Genomic DNA, 26,222 nt, shown 5'->3' with positions numbered 1-26,222 from the left:
TTGTCAGAAGCAGGATTTCATCTACAAGAATGCATCTGTACTTTGATCTGTTGTTTGCCACTTGATTAGAATGTCTTATGATATTTTTGTTATAAATGCCAAGATATGAAAAAGAAGTGTTAATAGGTAACACATTTATTTCTGTAATCAGGTCTCCATTTGTATTACATTTTCTCACATACATATATAACTGATATCTTCTGTACATTCATAAATAAAACAAAATATTCATTAAAGTCCTCTCCATGACACCCAGTGTGATGGATACTAGAAATAAATAGATTTTATAAAAAGATGAGGTTCCTCCATACAAGGAGCTTATAAATCCAAATCCACACATGCAAATAATTCTTAAAGACATGAAAAATGACTGAAAATATTATTGTAAGAGTTCTGCTTAAATAGCTGAAATAAAAGAAAGGTGTTTGGTAAACCTTCACTAGTATTAATAATACTTTCTTTCCTGGCATTAAAAAAAAAACCCTCTCAGGCATCCCCCAAAGGATTATATAATAGAAGAGACCCATGTCCCCAAGAGATTACTTGGCACAACCCAAAAGGAAATGCAGCTAGGACATCAAGGTCCTTCCTACCCATTCAACAAAAGTCTTATTCAATGACTCATAGACTCCACCAAATCCAGTGTTAACATGCTACGCTTAAGAATATTTTTCTAGTGTTATCACTCAGCACCCACGGCAAATTGCTCTTTTGGATATGCTCTGAACAGAGAAATTACAAATGACAACATGTAGTCCAGCTAGAAACTGTTGACTATAACAGGCCTTACTAGCTTCTGTATATTTATTTTTTCGTCTGAAGGCACACATATTGACTGAAGCCAGTGATGTGCTAGAGCCAGCTTGCACCAGCTTGTGAAAGCTGATCGTACTTGTCTCACTCTGGCCCCATGTTCAGTGATGCCATGCTGGCAGCCCAGGAAAGGTGACATTTTAGAAAGAAAACAGTTGAAAGATCATTCAGGAGTGTTTAACGTGAATTTTCTTACAACAATATGTATTCTACTTAATTGCATTCAGATTGTCCACTGTGTAAGCGTATCTAAAAGGGACATAAAGATACTCACATAATTCTTCCTGATCTTCAAATACCACTTATAGAGGCCACATGATAAGCATAGTAAGAAAAATAGGCAGATTGTTCCATGGCATGGGAAACACTGAACTCTGAAGTAAGTTAACTCTATGAAAATAAAAATTTGCAGGTCAAAAATTTTTAACCCCTATAGATATCGCTATATACTCTGTGTTTTGTATGTATATATAAATGCCTATACACAGGTATAAAGAATTTAAGCTATATGTAGTGAACTTTGAACGATCATTATCTTGGAACAATTTCTAGGGTCAATGGCAAACAAAACAATCTTCTATGGCAGGGATTTACAAGTCAGGGGCTCTTGGTCCAAATATTGCCTATAACCTGTTCCTGTACAGCTCCTAACTAAATTTTTTTTTAATTGTAAAAAAGAAAGAAATAAAGAAAGGAAACAAGAATATGTGGCAGAGACCACATGTGACTTGTAAAGCCTGAAATATTTACTATCTGGCCCTTTGTAGAAAAATTTGTCACTCCTTGCTTTAGGGCAAGGAAAGTAAAAGGCAGGTGATTAATAATCTAACTAGAGAAGGCAGGTTTTTCTAGTAATATAAGGACTTCAGGATCTAATTGATCCATTACAGGATTGTTTGGCAGGAAGATAAATTTACTTCTTCAAAACTAGCCCTTCTCTGAGAGGTAATGTTTTCTCAGCCTTACTAAATCAATTAGCTTTAGGTCAGTTACTAGGGCTTTTCATAATATCGAAAAGGTGAACAGTCAATTTGACTTCTATCAATCAATTCAAAGGAAACTTGACTATTAACTTTGACCTGAAAATGAATAGCTATTGTATGTTTGCAAAATGTACTTTCTAGACATACGTGAAATGCTAATTCTAAAAAAAAATAAATAAATTTATAAATCCTCCCTGCAAGAAGTAAATCAAGTTAACTAAAGCAGCCAGGATTTGAGTTCCATTTTACTCTCTACTGCCTGTATGACTTTGGTCAATGTAGCAGACAGTTTCTGTCCTTCAGTTCTTTTTCTGATCTATACAAAGTAAAACAAAGTAAAATCTATACTACTGGGCTAGAATCAAAGTTAAATAATATGATGGTAAAATAGAGTCACAGATGAAGTGCTCTGTTTGTTATCGATGCTATGAATAAATGTTACCTCTCATCTAGGCTTTCCATCTATAATTATTGGTATTTTACAGAGTCCTTCTCAATTGATCGAAAGACTTAGCAAGCGAGCTACATGTGTATTTCTGCATCAGGAATATTTTTCTTCCTTTATTTGCATTTTTTTTTAAATTCAGAAAAAGGCTAGTTGTGCTTTTCAATGAAATAATATACATAGCTTTAGAACTAGCACTTGATAAGTTACGCTTTTAGGAAATCAACCCCTAAAACACTTTCTGCCTTCAAAGAGTTAAGAAATGACTAACCCTTTTGACTTCATTCCATAATGTCAGAAATTGTGAAATTCACCATCACTTAATGTATTTTGTTTTCTCTCTCTATGATGTTTTAAAATCCATGGTTTCCTTTTGTGATATGGCTAAATGCTTAAATCTTTTGATGTACACTCTCTCGAAAGTTTCTGACAATGCATGAAAACCAGAGACTAAGACACCATTTTCAGTTTCTCAGAGTTTTCCAAATAATGTGTAAAAGAATTAGATTGGAAAAATAACTCAGTCTGAAGCAGTCTGCTTATCTCAGATACTGTATGACTCATTCAGGAGAGAATATAATGTCTCACATACTAAAGACAATGTCACCTTGTAACAAATGACCATAACTGAAGCATCGGGAAAGCTTCACAAAGAAACATGCCCTTGCTTGGCCAGATTCTGCAGCTGTAGGAATACCAGAGTCCGAGGCCCTTTGTGCATCCAAGTAGAATAAACATCATCAGTCCAGAAATAAAGAAGTCATAGATTCGTGCATTTCTAAGGAGTTTTGACCATTTGAAATGAGAAACCTGTCAGGTGATGTTGAGTATTCTGAATTTCAAACTCTATTAGATTTCCAGGGGAGCACAGTAATAAGTAGTTTTAAGTTCAGCAGAGCAAGCAGAGCCACGTGGCTTGGATTCTGTTAACATAAGAGTGATCTGGTTAGATGGAATGCTCCCTGGGATGAAATTTTAGTTTCCCCCTTTGGAGCTGAAAACAAAAATAATGCCATTTTCTCTCTCACTGAGGTGCTCTTTTGTAGGTTTTTCTGGTGAAGTTACAATAAACCCATATGGATGAAATAAACAAGTTTCCCATTCAGATCCCCTGTGTATAATCCACATCAACCTAATGTTTCCAATTGACTTAAAATAAAATTCAGATGCTTGAAATGTACAACCGTAGGAAGAAGAGAAATGGAAAAGCGTTGCAGAATGCATAGAAGACACAAGAAAGCATATACAATTGCATACTGCATTTTTACACTTCGTGACAACTTGTGGTCAAATAATGTCTTAATTCTGGGCATTGAAATCTGGTGGTTAAAGCAATGTGACTTAGACTGAGCAAATTCCAGGGGGATAATAAACAAGATTTGATTAAACATCTAGTCTTGGTTTTCCCAGAAACAATAGAAATCCAAAGAAAGCATCATAAGAATAGAGTCTGAGAACAGGAGGTGACCCAGAATTGCTATATTCTGACTTCAGCAAGATAAAACAGAAACAAGGCAAGTACTGTGATTCTGTTTGCCTAAAGTTCACTTTTAAGATATTTCAAACATGTAATAGTTTTAAAATTTTAACAAAAATGCAGGTATTTGCACTTGGGTTCAAAATTTTAGCTTAACTTTGAAATATGGTGAGTGAACTTTGCATAATTTTGCACCTATTTAATAAACGTAGACTTTTGTAGCACTTGAGTAAAATTAATTGATACTGATGAACCTATTAATATGTTATTTTTACCAGGTTATATACTATGGAGATGAGGCTACATATTTTTGGTAATAAGTGGACAGTTTCCAGATAAGTGTAAATTATTGTTATATAAAATAAGCTATTAGCTTTGTTATGTGTTACTATGTTAAATCTTTTTTTTTATCTTTAAAATCCACTTTTGTAGGAAAAACTAGTTCTCTCTTTAAAATAGACAAGTACATTGAAAACATATACTCTAGATTACATCAGAATATTGTAACTAAACTATTTCTTTTGGAATGTATTTGTCAACTACGTGTCAAAAAATGTCTCAAATAATTGATAGACTGGATTTCATTAAAATAAAGAAAATTCTGGTCTGAGGAAGATTATCACAAGAGAATTAAAAGGCAAGCCAGTGACTGGAGAAAAAAAAATGTAAAGACACATCTGATAAAGGACTATTATCCCACCTACACAAAGAACTCTTAAAACCCAACAAGAGAAAAACAGGCAATCCATTTAAAAAATGGGCCAAGACTTTGACACCTTCCCAAAGGAGATACACAACATGGCATATAAGCAAAATAAAATGATCTTCTATATCATAAAATGCAAATTAAAGCAATGATATGAAATATGAGCCTATAAGAATGGCTAAAATCCAAAATACTGACAATGCCAAATGCAGGTGAGGATGTGGAGCAAACAGGAATCGTCCTTCATTGTAAGAATACAAAATAGTACAGATACTGTGGAAGACAGTTTGGCATTTACTTACACAACTAAACGTATTCTAGCCATATAATCCAGTAATTGTGTTCCTTGGTATTTATCTAAAGGATTGAAAAATTATGTTCACACAAAACTACACACAGATGTTTACAGCAGCTGTATTCCTAATTGCCAAAACTTGAGAGCAACAGAGATGTCCTTCAGTAGGTGAATAGTTAAAGTATGATACATCCAGATAATGGAATATGATTCAGTGCTAAAAAGAAATGCCCTATCAAACCATGAAAGCTATCTCTTTCTGACAAATACATAAATCATTTAAATGAGCATTTAGAAGTCAGGTTAATAGATCAAGTGTAATAAAGACAGTCTAGTATTCAGAAAAGTTTTAGATTGAGTAAATTAAGGATCTCAAGGGCCTTTCTGTTTTCCATGGAAGTTTTATAATATTTTCCCTATTTCAAGGTATAGAAAAGAATCTGTATTCTACTGTGTAAATGGATATATCAGCACATGGAGAGTGGGGGTAATTATTAATGCTTACTGTAGTTCCAGTGTTTGGAACCTAAGATTTTAGAATTATGGAGTCAATGGCTAATATAATATACCATTTAGTGTATTATGGTAACTAACAGTTTCAATTTTCTTGTTCTCAGAGTCTTCACAACCACACAGACTCTATTAGCACAATTTCCAATATGATTTTCTTTGATACCAAATACTATATGCCAGTATTGGGGTCATTGTTATCCATATGGCCAAGAAGTGGGAACAACAAAAATGTCCAGCTGAATAGTAGATAAAACATAATATATCTAGACAACAGAGTGTAAGGTAGCAATGAAAATGAATGGGGTACCGATCCATACTACAACCAGACGAACCTAGAAACATATACTGTGTGAAAAAACCACTCAAAAAGACACTTTCGTGTCTGATCCATTTTATAAGAAATGTTTAGAGTAGATAGAAAGTAGACAAGTATTTGCCTGGGTGTAGGTGTTGAGTATGGGGGATGACCAATGATGAGAACAGGGTTTCTTTCTAGGGTGATAAAATGTTCTAGAATTATAGAGCAGTTGTAGTTGTAAAATTCTGTGAATACACTACAATCCATTGAATTCAGTCTTTAAGTGGTAGAATTATATGGCATATGAAATACATTGCAATAAAACTGTTCTAAAAAATACAGCCTGTCAATTTTAAAAGATTGCAAATAATATGATTTAATTAAGCTTTGGTATTAAATTGCTAATAAGCAAGAGGATAAAAATTAAGCCTAACAAAGGCTATATCTGCAAAATTTTTTAATATATGTTGAAAATAAAAATTGAGGTATTCAATTCTCTAAATTTTCAGTATTCTTGGCTGACATTTGGAAAATTTGATAATCTCTGTTTTCATTTTCACAGTCTTCAGAGAAATACAATTCAAGAACTATATGTTGGGTCCCTAAATAAGCTAGGTGCAGCAATATTTTTCAATTTTAATGAATTTAATATGTCAAACTTCATTTACTATGAATATTGAAACTTAGGTTTATAATAATTCAAAAATTGTTATATACTTGTTAAAACTAGCTCAATAATCAGCCCCTTGTCCACTTATTCATGAGTATATCTGCTCTGAGATGTAAATTAGATCAGTTTTATTGAGATTAGTTGCTGCATATCCCCAAAAGAAGATATAGTGAAATGTCCTCCTTTATACTTGTCAAGAAATATTTCACATTATCTATATATTATATAAGAGCTTCCCTGGTGGCTCAGATGGTAAAGCGTCTGCCTACAATGTGGGAGACTCGGGTTCAGTCCCTGGGTCGGGAAGATCTCCTGGAGAAGGAAATGGCAACCCATTCCAGTATTCTTGCCTGGAAAATCCCATGGATGGAGGAACCTGGTAAGCTGCAGTCCATGGGGTCGCAAAGAGTCAGACATGACTGAGCGACTTCATAAAATCTCATTTTGAAAAAAAGTGTTAAATTGCCCTCATGTAGGAAAACTGATTAGTAAATATTGTCCTCTGTCTTTTCTCTTACTTGCACTGTAGCAAAAATATTATAAAGTAGAAAAACTTCCTATATAATAATATTTTAAATAGTAAATTAATATCATAATGGCATAAGAAAGAGATCATTTGTAGTAAACTAAATAATTTCCCCAAAGATATTATTAGGTCTAGTACTTGGAATCTATAAATGTTACTTTATTTGGAAAAGGAGTCTGCAGAAGTGATTAAATTTAGAATCTGAAGAGGGGGAGGTTGTCCTGGATTGTCTGAATGGGCCCTAAATGCAATGGCAAGTGCGCTTATTGTGGAGGGCAGGAGGAGCTCCGACACAGATGGGAGAGGGTAGGCACTGTCATCAAGGAGGCAGAGGCTGGAGGGACACAGACACAAACAGAGAATCTGGGCAAAGTCAGAACTGGAGTCTGCCCCAGCGCCTCCAGAGAAGTCAGAACCCTAAGAGGAGAAATTTGTTATCTTAAGTTACCAAGTTTGTGTTAAGTTTTTATAGCAGCCACAGGAAACTGACATACCGTTCATGACTAATCAATCATCAAATGATAAATGTTTTAGATACCTTCTGGCTTGGAGACAGTAATTCAGATGGATCATTTTAAGAAATCCCTTAGAATCACAAGCTCGGGATTAAAAGAAATCCCCAGCACCACATAGTGCCAAATCCTTACCCTGTCTTTGAATTTGCCTTTGTCCTAGACCTTCAATATGAACATCTCAAACAACAAAGAATCCTTATTCCTCAGTTCATATATTCTACCTTTGGACTGCTCTGTCTACTAGAAAAGAAAGCATTTTTTTAAAAAGTCTGAGTTGAAATCTTTGTAGTTGTTCACTCATTGATTAAAATCTAAAGAGACATGTCTAGTCTTTTCCCCAATTTGTGGTCCTTCAAAAAATCGAAAATAACTGCCTAAATCTTCCATTATTGAGACTAAATATTTGCAGCTAATTATCAATATGTCATATGATATGACCCTTTAATCCAGTCTTTCTTAAAATGACTTTTTTGAACTTTCAATATCAGCATCCCCTGGAAACACATTTGAAAAGTGAACTCTTAGGTCTCACCTCTGAAGTACTGAATCAGAAACTGGTGGATGGGGTCCAGCAAACTCTTTTAACAAGATTTCCAGTCTTCCTTGATAGCTCAGTTGGTAACGAATCTGCCAGCAAAGTGGGAGACCCCGGTTTGATTCCTGGGCCGGGAAGATCCCCTGGAGAAGGGATAAGCTTACCCACTCCAGTGTTCTTGGGCTTGCCTGTGGCTCGGCTGGTAAAGAATCCACCTGCAATGTGGGAGACCTTGGTTTGATCCCTGGGTTGGGAAGATCCCCTGGAGAAGGGAGAGGCCACCCACTCCAGTATTCTGGCCTGGAGAATTCCGTGGATGAGTCCATGGGGTCGCAAAGAGTTGGACACAACTGAGCAACTTTCACTTCCAGTTGACTGATACTTGCTAAAGTCTGAGAATCATTACTTTTACCTTACCTGAAATATTAGGTTTAGTGTAAATAAGAGTCCTGGAATAATCAGAACAATGATTATTTTTCTAGGTAAAATTAGAAAATATTCAAGCTCTTATATCACATTTTTGGAGATTAATTTTAAAAGAAATGTAAAAGCCTTAAAATGGCATCACCAAAATCCTCAGTGTTCCTCATTTCCATTATACATCAATTGACTTTCACTGTGTGATTTTAGAGTATATTTAAATGCATGCTATTCTCTGTCCAGGAAAACATCACCGTCTGTTCATGAAGGTAATGATTGAGTCAATTAGCAACACAGAAAGGGGTACTTTTAAATTTGTAGTGTGGGTAGCAGGTGTACCAATAATATCACATTGATATTAGCTTAGACACTTAGTGGGTTAATGAACTGACAGCTGTGAAATTTGTGATGATAATCTGATCATACTTAAGTAAGAAGATGAACGTGCTACATAGAGTCACAGTCAGCCCAACCAGCTCATTCAGAGACAAGATGGTTTTACTGTGTGTGTTTGTGTGTGTGTGTGACAGAGAGAGGGATACCACCATATTCCACTGACAAAGTCTGTTAACAAGTATTCCCTGAATTCCAACTCTGTTCCAGACTTGTAAGCATCAGAAGTAAAGCAAAAAAATAATATGGACAATAATCCCTGCCCTTACAAATCTTGTGTTTTGGTGAAAGAATATAAATACTTGCATTAACTAAGCAAATACTACATTCCAGACATTGTCTTAAGCACCTTACAACCTATGAGCAGAGTACAACTACCACTCCTTTGAACAGATCAACTCCCACATGCAAAGAGATAAACTAAGTTTTCAGCTAATAACTGGTAAAACTATATTATAAAACCCATCAGGGATATGGACACCATAGTCTTAGCCATTGCACTTTATTCCTTTATAATGTTTAAAAAACAGTCTTGGTTGCAGGCTTCCAAGTGGTGGAGTGCTAAAGAATCCACCCGCCAATGCAGGAGACACAACAGATGCGGGTCGGGAAGATCCCCTGGCAGAGGAAATGGACACCTGCTCTAATATTCTTGCCTGGGAAATCCCATGGACAAAGAAGCCTGGTGGGCTACAGTCCAGGCAACCGTAAAGAGTCAGACTGAGTGACTCTGCATGCACACACACAATCTTGGTCACATTGAAAGCAAAGATGATGACTCCAGAATTGTGAACAGTTGAAAAGGAAAGTATCAATAATAGTCATTAAATAATGAAGCCTCCCCTAAAAAAACAAAACAAAACTACCTCATTTTCCCCAGCAGCCAACAAGTATGAATCACTTCCAAGTAGAAAATCTTAAAATAATGACCTCCTCAGTCTAGGTCATAAAGACTCTGACCCAAAGTTTGGCAGACTCTGCCTTTCAAATAGGCTGGAAGGAAAAGGATTCTCTGCCAAATATTAACTGGATGAATGATGTCCCAAAGCCTACTATTTGCAGATATTACTTTGATTCCAGTCAACTGTAAAATTTGGACTTTCTCATTGGAAAAACACTTGTATGTTCAAAATACATTATAGATTTTTGTTCTATTTATGAGATGAGATCAATTAAGAAAACTTTGTGGATAGCTTCTTTTTGGATGAACTTCATCCTTAGAAGGAGAATGACCTAAGTGATCAAGTCATTAAGGCAGATTATTCCAAGGCAAAGTAACTAGATGATTCTTGAACACAATCTGATTGAGCAAACTCTAGTTTTAGCAACAAATCATGTTTAAGATAATGATTAATGGCTAATGATCCTCAAAAGATAGGCAGGAGATTAAGAGGACAGACATAACAGAGACACACAGCTTGAAAAAGCCCAGATTAATCCCAAGTACCCTTTTGGGGGACCTCTGATGCTGCGCTCAACTGTCTTCTACATTCCATGTTGAATCAATAATGTCAGTGATGAATTTTGAAGAAATGATATTTTATGGTGCTGAGAGGACAAGGCTGAGCTAGAGATAGTGAATAAAAATTGAAAAGAGTCAATGAGAATCTCCCAGAAGCATTGTCATTCTTAAGTTGCTAAGTCATGTCTGACTCTTCATGACCCCATGGACTGTAGCCCGCCAGGCTCCTCTATCCATGAGATTTCCCAGACAAGAATACTGGAGTGGGTTGCCATTTCCTTCTCCAGGGGATCTTCCTGACCCAGCGATCAAACCTGTGTCTCCTGCTTGGCAGGCAGAGTCTTTACCACTGAGCCACCTGGGAAACCCCCCAGAAGCATAGGAGGCAAATTTAAAGAGGTGATGGATAAATTCTTAACCGTCAAATAAAACATTCAGTTTAATGGAAAGAAAAATGGTAACACTGAGCCCCTCAAGCCAACTCTTAAGCGGTGGTAGTTGCTGGTCTCCAGATAGTACCTAGAACTCACAGAGACCACATGTGTCAAACCACATGTATCTGTGAGCATCCTTGTTTATCTTGGGTCCCCAAGGTGCTAACACTGGTATCACCAGTTCTCTCTTCCAAAGCAAGGATAGACTAAACTGCGGCTCTGCTCATTATGATTTAAACATTTCATTCATCTTCCTCCAGTGGCCTACCTAATATTCCCACTTTAAACAACAACCCCTGCTTCTGTCCTCTTACACAACTTATCTCTGACACAATGCATCGTAGCAGAATGACTCACCTCTTAAGCGCAGTGTAACACAGACAGGCCTCCTCCTTCATCTTCTGCCCTCGACCTTGTCCCTCTTTGCTCACTTTGCTGTAGACCAGCCCAATTCTCATCTTCCACTGACAACTACCCTGACTTTCTGTTCATGAGAGCTCCTTCACTCACATGATCCTTAATCCAGCCTTCCCTGGCAGCCTCATCTTCAGTTTCACTTCCCCTCCACCCTTCCTGAGCACAGTGACTTAAAACTATCAGGCACACAATAAATATTTATGAAATAAAGGAACAAACCCGCTTTCCTATATCTACCAAAGAAAGCTGAAGAGCCTTTATATACAAAGAACACAAACGTGGGTGAGGAGCTTTGTAACACCAGCTCCTCAGAGAGGGAATTCTCACCTAGCAACCCAATCAGCTGCAGTCACTTTCAGCTCCAGGTACATCCACTTTAGGTCCTTCTCACACAGCAGGTTTCTATAGATCCTGAGGAAAAAATGCCGTGAGAACATTCAGTCTCTAAGGGGTTAGGAAGCCGAAAGCAGTATTTCCTTGTTTCACACTATTAGGAGAGCCTGACCTGTTTCTAAGTTAGAATTTTTTGGTTCTTAGCATCCACAGGAAGAGGGAGGGACTGTTGCTAAGAAAAAGACTAAAAGACTTCAACAAACCTCAATGCCTCTAAAAAAAATTGCTGAAGTACAGACTAGTTCTTTAAAATCTATACTTTGGTATCAAGTTGTAGATGATCAACATAATGTATTTACTGTAGGTCTTAATCCTCCTCCCAGAGAATTGACACAGATCTATGGGTTGTAAATACTCCAGAGTAGGCACCTTGTCCATTAAATTCAATGACAAACATGAGCTAATTCAACTTTCTATTAAAATGCATAGCATCCCTGTTCATTTTCAAAGCATTTTTATGTTATAATACAAGCATAGGTAATACAACAACTAAAATCAAATGGTTTTTTTTTTGAGCTATGCTCAAGTTACCAATAGTTTATATTCTAATTTTGAATACAATTTAAAATACTTAATGAAAGAAAATATCTGTTTCAAGTCATTGGAGATATTTGGGGAGATTTTCAAATTTGGCATTATTAATATATTGAGCTGGATAATTCTTTGCTTGTGTCCTAAAGGTTATTTAGCAGGAACCCTGGCTGCTAAAACTAGACTCTAGTAATATCCTTCTAGTTGTGAGAATGAAGAAGTGTCCCAAGTCATTGCTAAATTCCCCTAATTCAGAATTATTGGGCTATGATTATTAAGCAAGAGAAGGTACAGGCTGTCTATAACCTTAAGGTCCTAAATGGAGACAGGAAGACCAGAACATGTGTGTGACTATATAGGTCCAGGAGGTCATTCTCCATGACTCAGAAACATCCTGCATTTTATTTCTTTTACATATTCCTCCAGAAGCATGAGATTAAGGAGACAATACTGAATCTGATGGAGAAGACATCATTTCACAATATAAATTTGTCACAAATGACAAATTGAATTCAATTTAAAAAATTAAAGGAAAAAATTTAAATATGCTTTATTCATTGTTGAGTGTTATACTTAATTGTTGCAAATTTCTATTAGCATTAGATTACGTGGCATTATTTGAAAGTTCGGATTAAGTGAGGCAGTTGGTTGGACTACAATACTTTTAATCTATTGTAAGACCTGAAACCATAAGACACCAGAGAAGGAAACAGGCAGTGAGCTCCTTGACAGATGTCTTGGTAATGATTTTTTGAATCTGACACTAAAATTTAAAGCAACAACAACAACAACAAATAAACAAGTGGGATGATATCAGATAAAGTGGCTACATGGCAAAAGATGGGGAAACAGTGGAAACAGTGCTTTATTTTCTGGGCTCCAAAATCACTGCAGATGGTGACTGCAGCCATGAAATTAAAAGACACTTGCTCCCTGGAAGAAAAGTTATGGCCAACCTAGACAGCATATTAAAAAGCAGAGACATTACTTTGCCAACAAAAGTCCACATAGTAAAAGCTATAGTTTTTGCAGTAGGTATGTATAGATGTGAAAGTTGGATATAAAGAAAGTTATATCCAAGAAGAATTGATTCTTTTGAATATGGTGTTGGAGAAGACTATTAAGAGTCCCTTGGACTGCAAGGAGATCTACCCAGTCCATCATAAAGGAAATCAGTCCTGAATATTTATTGGAAGGACTGATGCTGAAGCTGAAACTCCAATACTTTGGCCACCTGATGCAAAGAGCTGACTCATTTGAAAAGACCCTGATGCTGAGAAAGATTGAAGGCAGGAGGAGAAGGGTACAACAGAGGATGAGATGGTTGGTGGCATCACTGACTGAATGGACATGAGTTTGAGTAAACTCCAGGAGTTGGTGATGGACAGGGAGGCCTGGCATGCTGCACTCCATGGGGTTGCAAAGAATCGGACATGACTGAGTGACCAAACTGAACTGAACTGATGGCAAAGGCAACTACCAACAAGATAAAAAGGCAACATACTGAACAGGAGAAGATATTTGCAAATCATATGTCTGATAAGCAGTTAAGATGCAAAATATATAAAAAACTATACAACTTAAGAGCAAAGTCATAAAAATCTGACTAAAAAATTAGTGGAAGATCAGAAGAGACATTTTTTCAAAGAAGACACACAGATGGCCAACAGGTACACGAAGCGATGATCAACGTCATTAATCATCACCAAAATGTAAATCAAACCACGTTGAAATATCACTCACATCCCTCAGAATGGCTATTATCAAAAAAAGACAAGAAATAACAAGAGTTGGCCAAGATGGGGAGAAAAGGGAGCCCTTGAACACTGTTAGAAATGCAAATTGTTTTAGCTACTATGGAAAAGAATATGGAGATTCCCCCAAAAATATTAAGAATGAAACTCCCATATGAGCCAGTTCTTCTACTTCTGGGTATTTATCTGAAGAAGGCAAAAACACTCATTTGAAAAGATTTGTGCACTTCCATGTTCATTGCAGCATTATTCACAATAGCCAAAATACGGAAGCAATTTAAGTGTCCATAGACGGATGAATAGATAAAGGAACTGCGCTTATATGTGCAATGGAATATTATGTAGCCATAAAAAGGATCAAAATCTTGCCATTTTATACAATGTAGATGCAACTTGACATAATGCTTGATGAAATAAGCCAAAGAAAGAAAAATACTGTGTGATTTATCTTATATATGGAATCTACAAAAACAAAAACAACCAAACCAAACCAAGTAAGACAAGAAGCTCAGAGATACAAAGAGCAGAACGGTGGCTGCAGAGGAGTGGAAGTGAGAGAAACGGGTGAAAATAAACAAACAAGCAAACAAATAAAAGTGCCTTGTATCAAAAGGATATATTAAATAGTTATCATTTAACCAGAAGAATATGAAGTACTCATAGCTTTTAATTTGTAAATTTTCTCAGTAATATTGAATAAAACTTTAGAAGGGATAGGAATCAATAAATATAAGTAAATAAATTAGGTAAGCAGAAGGAACAAAAAAGATGATGGAAAAAACTTAATTGTGCATTAATCACTTAAAAATACTTGATGAAGAATATTACTTGGGAAAAAAAAGTAGGCAGAACATATTAAGTACTTATATTTTTGTTTTATGGCTGATGTGGGAAGAGCATTCATGATCTCATATGACCATGACATGGACTTGTATTATTTCCAATTTTCAATATTTTGCCTGGAATAACTAGTCTTCATTGTAAAAGTGATTTGAGTTATGTAACCAAGAGAAATGCATGAAAGGAGAGGTGAGGCATGTAGCTGAGGATTATATGGAAAGATGAAGCTTTAAGCCAGTGGCCTGAACCCTTTCTTCCATTTTGCAAGTGTTCGCCCCTAGCAGAACACCCTGTACTGTTTCAAAGGGAGCAGGGAGGGAGGAGCAGAAGGGCCAAACCCTATTAGCACTCAGGACTCTCCAGACACTCTCAACAGCGTTCACCTCTGGCACCGTTCCACCTACCGGTGATTCTGCTTTGATGATTTAACTTCAGACAGTCTAGACATCTTGAAAACAATTATAAGTGATTAGTTGAAATGGTGGTACATAAAAAGGGCAGATAGTACAATAGCAATAGAGGTAATTACTGTTCAGATACTTCATATTGGCTTATACTGTATGTACCATACTTGGTTTAATTTTTGGAATGATAAGACAGTAACTGACTACAGAAAGCAAAAGTACCTTCTCTTTATACAGAATGAAGATATACGCTCATGGAGTTCCGTAAGTTCCATAATGTCTACTAAGCCATATTCTGACTTTCATTACCCAAAACAAATCCCATTATCTTCAACATGCAAGTAGTTAAGGTCAGAATGTGCTTCTAAATGAATAAACCATGAGCAGCTATAAGAATGATATGTTTTTATTTTATTGAGGTTTTCTGGTTAGCATAAACTATAAAGAGTAGCTCAGATGGTTTGTACATGGCATCTGAACCCCAGATAAGCTTACTGAAATCAGTGCACTATGCTCATATTTGTTATTCAAGTAAATGGGCCCTGAAACCCATAAGATGAGTAATAAAACTAATAGTGCCTTCATCATTTAGAGCTACCTAAACTATTCCTAAATGTAGAAATATTTAACTTTCAATGTGATCTTGTCCTATTTTAAAAAGGTATTGTTTCGAAGGCATTTTACTATTGTCAGCTGTCACTAACATAATTCTATTTTGGCATTTTACTTTCATGCTTGTCATACCTGCGGTCTATAGAAGAGCCCCAAGTAACCTCAATATCTAGGAATTTAGGAAAACCAGATGCTTGTTGGGTAATACTAACACATTCCAGAAACTTCCATTTGCTCCTCTAGTCATTATTAGAACCATGCTGTCTCCTCTAGATATACTAATTATACTGACAAGAGAGATATAAGGAAGCAGGAGCCACAGACAAGAGTGATTTGAAACTCTAAAACCCACAACCATTATACAGATATCATTCTTTATTATAATGTCTATCTTTGCTCCAGAAAACACAGATTTTTTAGTTCTGTAGACAAATGACACTAATTTATAACTGGTGTTTAACTTAGGTTGTAACAGAATTTAACAGAAGTTTTGCTTAAAGAAAGCAAAAATGTACCAGAGTCTATCAGAGAGGAGGAACAACTACCCACAAAAGGAGGGTTCCACACTGCCTCCCTTGTCTGCACCTCTCTGCTCTGTGGCCATATTTCTCAGAATTTAGTGTGCACAAGAATAGACCAAGAAGTTTATTAAAATGCAGATCCTTGATCCCACCAAGAGATTTTAATTCATTGTCTGGAAAACAGCCTATGATGCTACATTTAAAAATAAATGCCGAGATTCTAGTGCAAATAAGTTACAGATGTTAATCAACTTTGGCCAATTGACTTGTTTAGAATATAAACAAAATTTCCCAGGGCCCAAAACCAGTTCTGTAGGAAAGCACGAGAAAAGTTTGCTGGACTAGACAAATGCCTGACCAAAACTCAGACTGTGACTTTTTTCTTCACATGTTACAATCGTCCTGCATTATATTACACCTCTGTACATGCATGCATGTATGTGTGTGTGTACAAGAAGCCTGTGGACACATTTTTTTATGGAATTGTGAGACTCTTGATAGTTTTATAAGATAAAAAGTATCAACATCATCATGCAGACTTAAGGGAATGGTATTTAGGGCAGGGGCAACATTTTGTAAATATTTTAATAGGTTTTATATGGTTTCTGAATTTCTGCCTTTGAATACTAGGGGGGATATGGGTTGAAGCTTGGATTGGCCTGTGACATTTTTCCCTAAAGAAGGGGGGTTCTTGGTGAACATATGCTGAGCTGAGAGTTAAAATCAAACTCCTGTTTGATTTTTAACAGAAGGAATAGACAGAAATTTAAAAAATTCACATAATGAATCATGACCCTTAAAATCTAATTACCCTTCCTTCCCCACCAAAACCTCTTTCCTAGTTCCTACTCACTGCAAACCTATCAATCCATCTCTTTTTTATTTTCCCAAACACTGGCATTCATAAATGATCCTTCTTCTAAACTCCACTTATCTACTTTAAAGAATAAAGTATGTTTTCCAGATATCCAGCTTTCTTGCAATTCTCTAGCCGTGAAAAAGGAAAATGTTTATGATGAGATCCAATAGTTTTTTTTGTAACATTCATGCCATTTGACCCTTCTTCATTATTTATAAGTTTTCATAAGCCAATCTTATTTGTAGACCTTTGCTCCATTTTTATTCAAATACCATTCTTATCTAGTTCTTCTGTGCTGTAATCACATTTTTCTTGTGTTCTCTCTAAACAGTCTTTCTTTGGCTTTTTCTACATACTCTATAGTCTGCACTTGGGTAACCAAAACGATGCTCTTGGTTCCAGCTACTACTATATGCTAAACTTCTGAAATCTAGGATCTAGATCCAGACCTCTCTCCTGAAATTCAGGTCTTTATTTGTAAAACTGCATTCCTCTACCTAGATGCCATACTATATCGTCCAGGATCTTGGCGGGAGGTGAAAGAAGTACTGAAATGTGATCTTAAAGAGAAATTGATGATTTACAGGCAACGTGAAAGAAAGAGATGTTAAGACATGGAGAGACCAGCTAGAGCTAGGGGATGTTACCAACCACTCCTGAGAGGGCAGAAAAGGAACAGAAGTTCAACCCATGCTGGAACCCTGGATGAGAAGCTGATGAGTCAGGAAGAGGGACAGAGATTTACAAAGATGGTCAATACTGTGGTTAGTGACATAATGTTATATCTCCTCATGAAATGTGTTTTACAGACACAACCCTGGTCTGATACTAAGGAAAGTTAATCTGGGCCAATTAACTTTCTTTTGCCAGGTAAGATCAACCTGTGCATAGGGAAAAGTGTTAAAATCTGAATTATCTCAAGACAATTTATCTGACATTTGATATTTGGCTTTCTAAAGATAATGACAGATGAACAATGATAACCATTTTTCTATAAAGTATGCTTGCTACCTTTAATGGATAACACCAAAACTATCATCAAATTTTCTCAATGAAATAATATTTTCTCAAGGAAGCTTCATATTGAATATTATGAAAATATTCTTTATACATTTGAGTAAACATAAAGAACTTTACACAATGAGAAAATGACTGAATATTATAGAATTGCTAAATTCCTTTATAGGTCCAAATGGAAGAATAATTCTAGGTTTTGATTTGTAAATCCAGGTAAAATATATTATCTTGCTACAATTCTTTAAAGGTAGTTTTAAGGTGTCTGAGACTAGATATCAAAAAGTAACTTGCTTCCTTCAATCAATCTGGAATATTTAGAAAATATGCTATATCTGTATTTAATTTGCCAATTAATATAATGGTGATTCATGTTTAAAATAAATCAAATCAGTCTCTTATTTTGCACTTAATATATATTGCATATATCCTTAGCAAATAAATATTTGCTATGTGCTACACTTAGTAACACCGGCAAGTTTTTATTATTATCATTCATACTATGTCCCTTTCTGCTCTTCCCTGAAGGCAATGAAGGAGACACAGGAGGCATGGGTTTAATCCCTGGGTCAGAAGGACTCCCTGGAGAAGGAAACATTAACCTCTCTAGTACTCTTGCTTGAAAAATTTCATGGACAGAGGAGCCTGGTGGGCTATAGTCCAATGGGTCAAAAAGAGTTGTACATGACTGAATGACTAAGCACATGCTTATTTTTACAGAATAATTCTTCATTTTCTCAGTATTTATGCATTATTTAAAACATAGCATTTTAAAACAGCATTTTTAAAAACATAATACTACAGAATACTTGATTGTGAAGACCACCTTTTCTCAGACTTTGCAATCTTTGTGTGTGTGTGTTAGTTTGCTCAGTCATGTTTGAATCTTTGCTTAGAGAATAGGAAAAGAAAGATTCATTCTTCTACATTTGGATTAAAAATAAATAAAAGTGGGATTCTTTTTCATAAAAAAGTAAATCATAAAAAATATGTTTTTATTCAAATTTACCCAGAACCATAAGAGTGAACAAAGACATAATGATTGTCCAAATAAATTGTTTTGTACAGCTGTTTTTTCTTCCTTTGGGATTAACTTTCTTTGAGATTATTCAGCCTGGAAAATGCAGTAACAGCACTTAAAATATCTTACTCGATAAACCAAATGCACAGTTCTGCAGCTGCCTGCAGAACAAGCATCATCATTACCTCTCTGCTTAGCTGGTGGATTTAGTTGGCCTTGGCTCTGCTTCCAGAGGCTGGGGGATTGCATGTTTCTCATTAGAATGAAACTATGAAGAATTAAAAGTCAAACATGAGACAAAATTTATTTTCCTATGTGACATTGTTTAGTCAGGAGAACCTTTACTCATATACTGCATGGTGTGTAATACCCATGGATTAGCCAAAGGGGTGGCCCAGGGCACAGGAGAAAAAACATATTTATTTGAGTTCCACAGAATTTTTTAATCTCATGTGTTTTGACAGATGGAGAACCTAATCACAAGGAATTTAACTAACTTGTCCATGTTATCACACAGTTGTTTGGTAGAACAACTGGGAGGAGAGGCATGGCTTCTAGCTGCTCCATGTAGAAGGTAACTGAGAAGACACATCATTGGCTATTTGTTTCTTAATATGCCCATATTTCTTCCTTGTATACATATGAGAGAAACACATATGTCTTAGGGAAATAAGTATGTTGAATGAGTCTGGAACTTCCAAAGACACCATCATGTCTTTTTCCAGAGATAGAAACCTATTAATTATTATTCCCCAACTGCTTAGCTGATGACATGTTTTCCTTTCTGGAACTAAAATAGATGGGTGCAAGTAATTCCCAAGTCTCAGAAGTCACAGATGATAATACAACAATACACCTTTTTATGATTCACAAAATGTTTTAATTTTCCTGAATTCAATCATTCTCAATACTCTTTGCAATGTAAAATAAATGTAAATATAGCAACTGTAAGTTACTATTAGTTGATATTTTTAAATAAATTACAAATGAACTATAAACCACTTTATAGCTGATCCAAGATACTTATTTAACTTATATGCAGAGTGCTGCTAAGTCACTTCAGTTGTGTCCGACTCTGTGCGACCCCATCCCTGGGATTCTCCAGGCAAGAACACTGGAGTGGGTTGCCATTTCCTTCTCCAACGCATAAAAGTGAAAAGTGAAAGGGAAGTCACTCAGTCATGTCCGACTCTTTGCGACCCCATGGACTGCAGCCTACCAGGCTCCTCCGTCCATGGGATTTTCCAGGCAAGGGTACTGGAGTGGGGTGCCATTGCCTTCTCCATGCTAAATGCTGGGCTTGATGAAGCACAAGCTGGAATCAAGATTGCTGGGAGAATCTTTTCAATATCAATATCAATAACCTCAGATATGCAGTTGACACCACCCTTATGGCAGAATGCAAAGAGGAACTAAAAAGCCTCTTGATGAAAGTGAAAGAGGAGAGTGAAAAAATTGGCTTAGTTCTTTGGCCCATTTTTTGATTGGGTCATTTATTTTTCTGGAATTGAGCTGCAGGAGTTGCTTGTATATTTTTGAGATTAATCCTTTGTCTGTTTCTTCATTTGCTATTATTTTCTCCCAATCTGAGGGCTGTCTTTTCACCTTACTTATAGTTTCCTTTGTTGTGCAAAAGCTTTTAAGTTTCATTAGGTCCCATTTGTTTAGTTTTGCTTTTATTTCCAATATTCTGGGAGGTGGGTCATAGAGGATCTTGCTGTGATTTATGTCGGAGAGTGTTTTGCCTATGTTCTCCTCTAGGAGTTTTATAGTTTCTGGTCTGACATTTAGATCTTTAATCCATTTTGAGTTTATTTTTGTGTATGGTGTTAGAAAGTGTTCTAGTTTCATTCTTTTACAAGTGGTTGACCAGTTTTCCCAGCACCACTTGTTAAAGAGGTTGTCTTTTTTCCATTGTATATCCTTGCCTCCTTTGTCAAAGATAAGGTGTCCATAGGTTCGTGGATTTATCTCTGGGCTTTCTATTCTGTTCCATTGATCTATATTTCTGTCTTTGTGCCAGTACCATACTGTCTTGATGACTGTGGCTTTGTAGTAGAGTCTGAAGTCAGGCAGGTTGATTCCTCCAGTTCCATTCTTCTTTCTCAAGATTACTTTGGCTATTCGAGGTTTTTTGTATTTCCATACAAATTGTGAAATTCTTTGGTCTAGTTCTGTGAAAAATACCGTTGGTAGCTTGATAGGGATTGCATTGAATCTATAGACTGCTTTGGGTAGAATAGCCATTTTGACAATATTGATTCTTCCAATCCAGGAACACGGTATGTTTCTCCATCTGTTTGTGTCCTCTTTGATTTCTTTCATCAGTGTTTTATAGTTTTCTATGTATAGGTCTTTTGTTTCTTTAGGTAGATATACTCCTAAGTATTTTATTCTTTCTGTTGCAATGGTGAATGGTATTGTTTCCTTAATTTCTCTTTCTGTTTTTTCATTGTTAGTATATAGGAATGCAAGGGTTCTCCAAAGAAGACATACAGATGGCTAACAAACACATGAAAAGATGCTCAACATCACTCATTATCAGAGAAATGCAAATCAAAACCACAATGAGGTACCATTACACGCCAGTCAGGATGGCTGCTATCCAAAAGTCTACAAGCAATCAATGCTGGAGAGGGTGTGGAGAAAAGGGAACCCTCTTACACTGTTGGTGGGAATGCAAACTAGTACAGCCACTATGGAAAACAGTGTGGAGATTTCTTAAAAAACTGGAAATAGAACTGCCATATGACCCAGCAATCCCACTTCTGGGCATACACACTGAGGAAACCAGATCTGAAAGAGACACGTGCACCCCAATGTTCATCGCAGCACTGTTTATAATAGCCAGGACATGGAAGCAACCTAGATGCCCATCAGCAGATGAATGGATAAGGAAGCTCTGGTACATATACACCGTGGAATATTACTCAGCCGTTAAAAAGAATTCATTTGAATCAGTCCTAATGAGATGGATGAAACTGGAGCCCATTATACAGAGTGAAGTAAGCCAGAAAGATAAAGAACATTACAGCATACTAACACATATATATGGAATTTAGAAAGATGGTAATGATAACCCTATATGCAAAACAGAAAAAGAGACACAGAAGTACAGAACAGACTTTTGAACTCTGTGGGAGAAGGTGAGGGTGGGATGTTTCAAAAGAACAGCATGTATACTATCTATGGTGAAACAGATCACCAGCCCAGGCTGGATGCATGAGACAAGTGCTCAGGCCTGGTGCACTGGGAAGACCCAGAGGAATCGGGTGGAGAGGGAGGTGGGAGGGGGGGATCAGGATGGGGAATACGTGTAAATCTATGGCTGATTCATATCAATGTATGACAAAACCCACTGAAATGTTGTGAAGTAATTAGCCTCCAACTAATAAAAGAAATATAATAATTAAAAAAAAAAAAAAGAAAAAGTTGGCTTAAACTCAACACTCAAAAAACCAAGATCATGGCATCCCGTCCCATCACTTCATGGCAAATAGATGGAAAAACAATGGAAACAGTGACAAACTATTTTCTTGGGCTCTAAAATCACTGCAGATGGTGACTGCAGCTACGAAATTAAAAGACACTTGCTACTTGGAAGAAAGGCTATGACCAAACTAGATAACATATTAAAAAGTAGAGACATTGCTTTGCTGACAAAGTTCTGTCTATTCAAAGCTATGGCTTTTCCAGTAGTCATATATGGATGTGAGAGTGGAACATAAAGAAGGCTGAGTGCTGAAGTGATGCTTTTGAACTACGGTGTTGGAGAAGACTCTTAGGAGTCCCTTGGACTGCAAAGAGATCCAACCAGTCAATCCTAAAGGAAATCAGTCCTGAATACACATTGGAAGGACTCATGCTGAAGCTGAAGCTTCAATACTTTGGACACCTGAGGCAAAGAACTGACTCTTTGGGAAAGACCCTGATGCTGGGAAGATTGAAGGCAGGAGGAGAAGGGGACTACAGAGGATGAGATGGTTGGATGGCATCACTGACTCGATGGACATGAGTTTGAGCAAGCTCCTAGAGTTGTGATGGACAGGGAAGACTGGCATGCTGCAGTCCATGGGGTTGCAAAGAGTTGGACACGACTGAACTACTAAACTGAAATGAACTGAATGATGGCAGAGTAGAAGGATGTGTGCTCATCTTATCCTGCAAGACCTCTAAAACTGCAACTTGCTGCTGGACAACCGTCAACAGGAGAATGTTGGACCCCACCAAAAAAAGGGAGCCCACTTCCAAGGGCAAAGGAGAAGCCTCAACAAGACAGTAGGAGGGGCCAAATCTCATTTATAATCAAAGCTCCATACCCACCAGAGATGCTCAGAGGGCTCAAACAAAACCTTGTGCGCACCAGGACCCAGGGACCCCACAGAGACGGAACCAGACCTGACTTTGAGTGTTTGAGTATCTCCTGCAGAGGCAGTGGCCTTCCATGGGGACTGGGGCTCTGGCTGCAGCAGAACTAGGAGGTATGCCATGTAGCACATGTCCTCTTAGAGGAGGTTGCCATTAGTCCCAGCATAGAGCCATCAAGCAGATGACCCACAAACTGGAGAACAGTTATACCAAAGAACTTCTCTCACTGTTACAAAGGTTCTAGGACCCAGAACAGATTTCCCATCCTGGGGATCCAGCAACGGGACTGAGAAACACCAGGGAATTTGAAACAATCCAAATCTTGTGCGCGCCAGGACCCAGGAGAAAAAAGCAGCGACGCTCACAAAAGACTGAGCCAGACTTGCCTGTGTGAGTGTCCAGGAGTCTCTGGTGGAGGTGTGGGTCGACAGTGGCCTGCTGTGGGGTCAGGTACACTGAATACAACGGTGCTGGCCTAAGTTTTTAGAGGGAGGTTGTCATTACTACCATTACCTCTACCATAGCTTGGCCTCAGATCAAACAACAGGGAGGGAACACTGCCCTGTCCATCAACAGAAAATTGGATAAAGATTTACTAAGCATGGCCCACCCCTTAGAACAAGACCCATATTCCCCCATGCCCAGTCACTCCCATCAGGGTACTTCCACATGCTTCTTATCCTTATCCATCAGAGGGCAGACAGAATGAAAATCACAATCACAGAAAACTAATTAAACTGATCACATGGATCACAGTCTTGTCTAACTCAATGAAACTATGAGTCATGCTATGTAGGGCGACCCAAGACGAATGGGTGATGGTGGAGAGTTCTGAGAAAACGTGGTCCACTGGAGAAGGGAATGGCAAGCCAATTCAGTATTCTTTCCTTGAGAACCACATGGACAGTATGAAAAGACACAAAGATATGACATTGAAAGATGAACTATTCCAGGTCAGTAAAAAAGTGAAAGTGAAGTCACTCAGTCATGTCCGGCTCTTTGCAACCCCATGGACTGTAGCCTACCAGGTTTCTCCGTCCATGGGATTTTCCAGGCCAGAGTACTGGAGTGGGTTGCCATTTCCTTCTCCCGGGGATCTTTGTGACCCAGGGATTGAACCCGGGTCTCCCTCATTGTAGGCAGACACTTTTACTGTCAGATCTACCAGGGAAGCCCCGGTCAGTAGGTGCCCAATATGCTGCTGGAGAACAGTGGAGAAATAGTTCTTGAAAGAATGAAGAGATGGAGCCAAAGTGAAAACAATGCTGAGTTGTGCATATGACTGGTGATGGAATTCAAGTCTGATGCTGTAAACAACAATATTGCATAGGAACCTGGAATGCTACGTCCATGAATCAAGGTAAACTGGAAGTGGTCAAACAGGAGATGTTAAGAGTGAACATCAACATTTTAGGAATCAGTGAGTTAAAATGGACCAGAATGGGTGAATTTAATTCAGATGACCATTATATATACTACTATGGGCAAGAATCCCTTGGAAGAAAAGGAGTAGCCCTCATAGTCAACAAGAGAGCCCTAAATGCAGTACTTGGGTGCAATCTCAAAAATGACAGAATGATCTCTGTTCAATTCTAAGGCAAACCATTCAATATCACAGTAATCCAAGTTTATGCTTCAACAACTAGTGCCAAAGAAAAGCTTAACAACTTTATGATGACCTACAAGACTTTCTAAAACTAATACCCCCCCAAAAATTGTCTTTTGATCAAAGGGGACTGGAATGTAAAAGTAGGAAGTCAATAGATACGTGGAGTAACAGGCAAGTTTGGCTTTGGAATACAAAATGAAGCAGGCCAAAGGCTAACAGAGTTCTGCCAGAGGACACGATGGTCATAACAAACACCCTATTCCAGCAACACAAGATATACAATGGACATCACTAGATGGTCGACACCAAAATCAGACTGATTATAGTCTTTGCAGCCAAAGATGGAGAAGCTCTATACAGTCAGCAAAAACAAGACCAGGAGTTGACTGTGGCTCAGATCATGAACTCATTATTGCCAAATTCAGACTTAAATTGAAGAAAGTGGGGAAAACCACTAGACCATTCAGGTATGACCTAAATCAAATCCCTTATGATTATACAGTAAAAATGACAAATAGATTCAAGGGATCAGATCAGATAGACAGAGTGCCTGAAGAACTACGGACAGTGAGGTGTGTGACATTGTACAGAAGGCAGTGATCAAAACCATCCCCAAGAAGAGAAGAGGAAATGCAAAAAGGCAAAATGGTTGTCTGAGAAGGCCCTACAAATAGCTGAGAAAAGAAGAGAAGCTAAAGGCAAAGGAGAAAAGGAAAGATATATCCATCTGAATGCAGAGTTGCAAAGAATATCAAAGAGAGATAAGAACGCTTTCCTAAATGAACAATGCAAAGAAATAGAGGAAAACAAGAGAATAGGAAAGACTAGAGATCTCTTCAAGAAGATTAGAGATACCAAGGGAACATTTCATGCAAAACGGGCACAATAAAGGACATAAATGGTATGGACCTAACAGAAGCAGATGATATTAAGAAGAGATGGCAAGAACACAGAACTAGAGAACAAATATCTTAATGACCCAGATAACCACGATGGTGTGATCACTCACCTAGAGCCAGACATCCTGGAGTGGTGAATCAAGTGGGCCTTAGGAAGCATCACCATGAACAAAGCTAGTGGAAGTGATGGAATTCCAAACTTAAAAGATGATGCTGTGAAAGCACTGAACTCGACATGCCATCAAATTTGGAAAACACAGCAGTGGTCACAGGACTGGAAAAGGTCAGTTTTCATTCCATTCCCAAAAAAGGCAATGTCAAAGAATGTACAAACTACTGCACAGTTGCCCTCATCTCACATGCTAGCAAAGTAATGCCCCAAATTCTCCAAGTTAGGCTTCAACAGTACATGAACTGAGAAATTTCAGATGTTCAAGCTGGATTTTGAAAAGGCAGGGGAACCAGAGGTCAAATTGCCAACATCCATTGGATCAC

This window comes from Cervus elaphus, chromosome 28 (assembly GCF_910594005.1).
Source record: "Cervus elaphus chromosome 28, mCerEla1.1, whole genome shotgun sequence".
Lineage (NCBI taxonomy): Eukaryota > Metazoa > Chordata > Mammalia > Artiodactyla > Cervidae > Cervus > Cervus elaphus.
Note: the sequence above shows the minus strand (reverse complement) of the source record.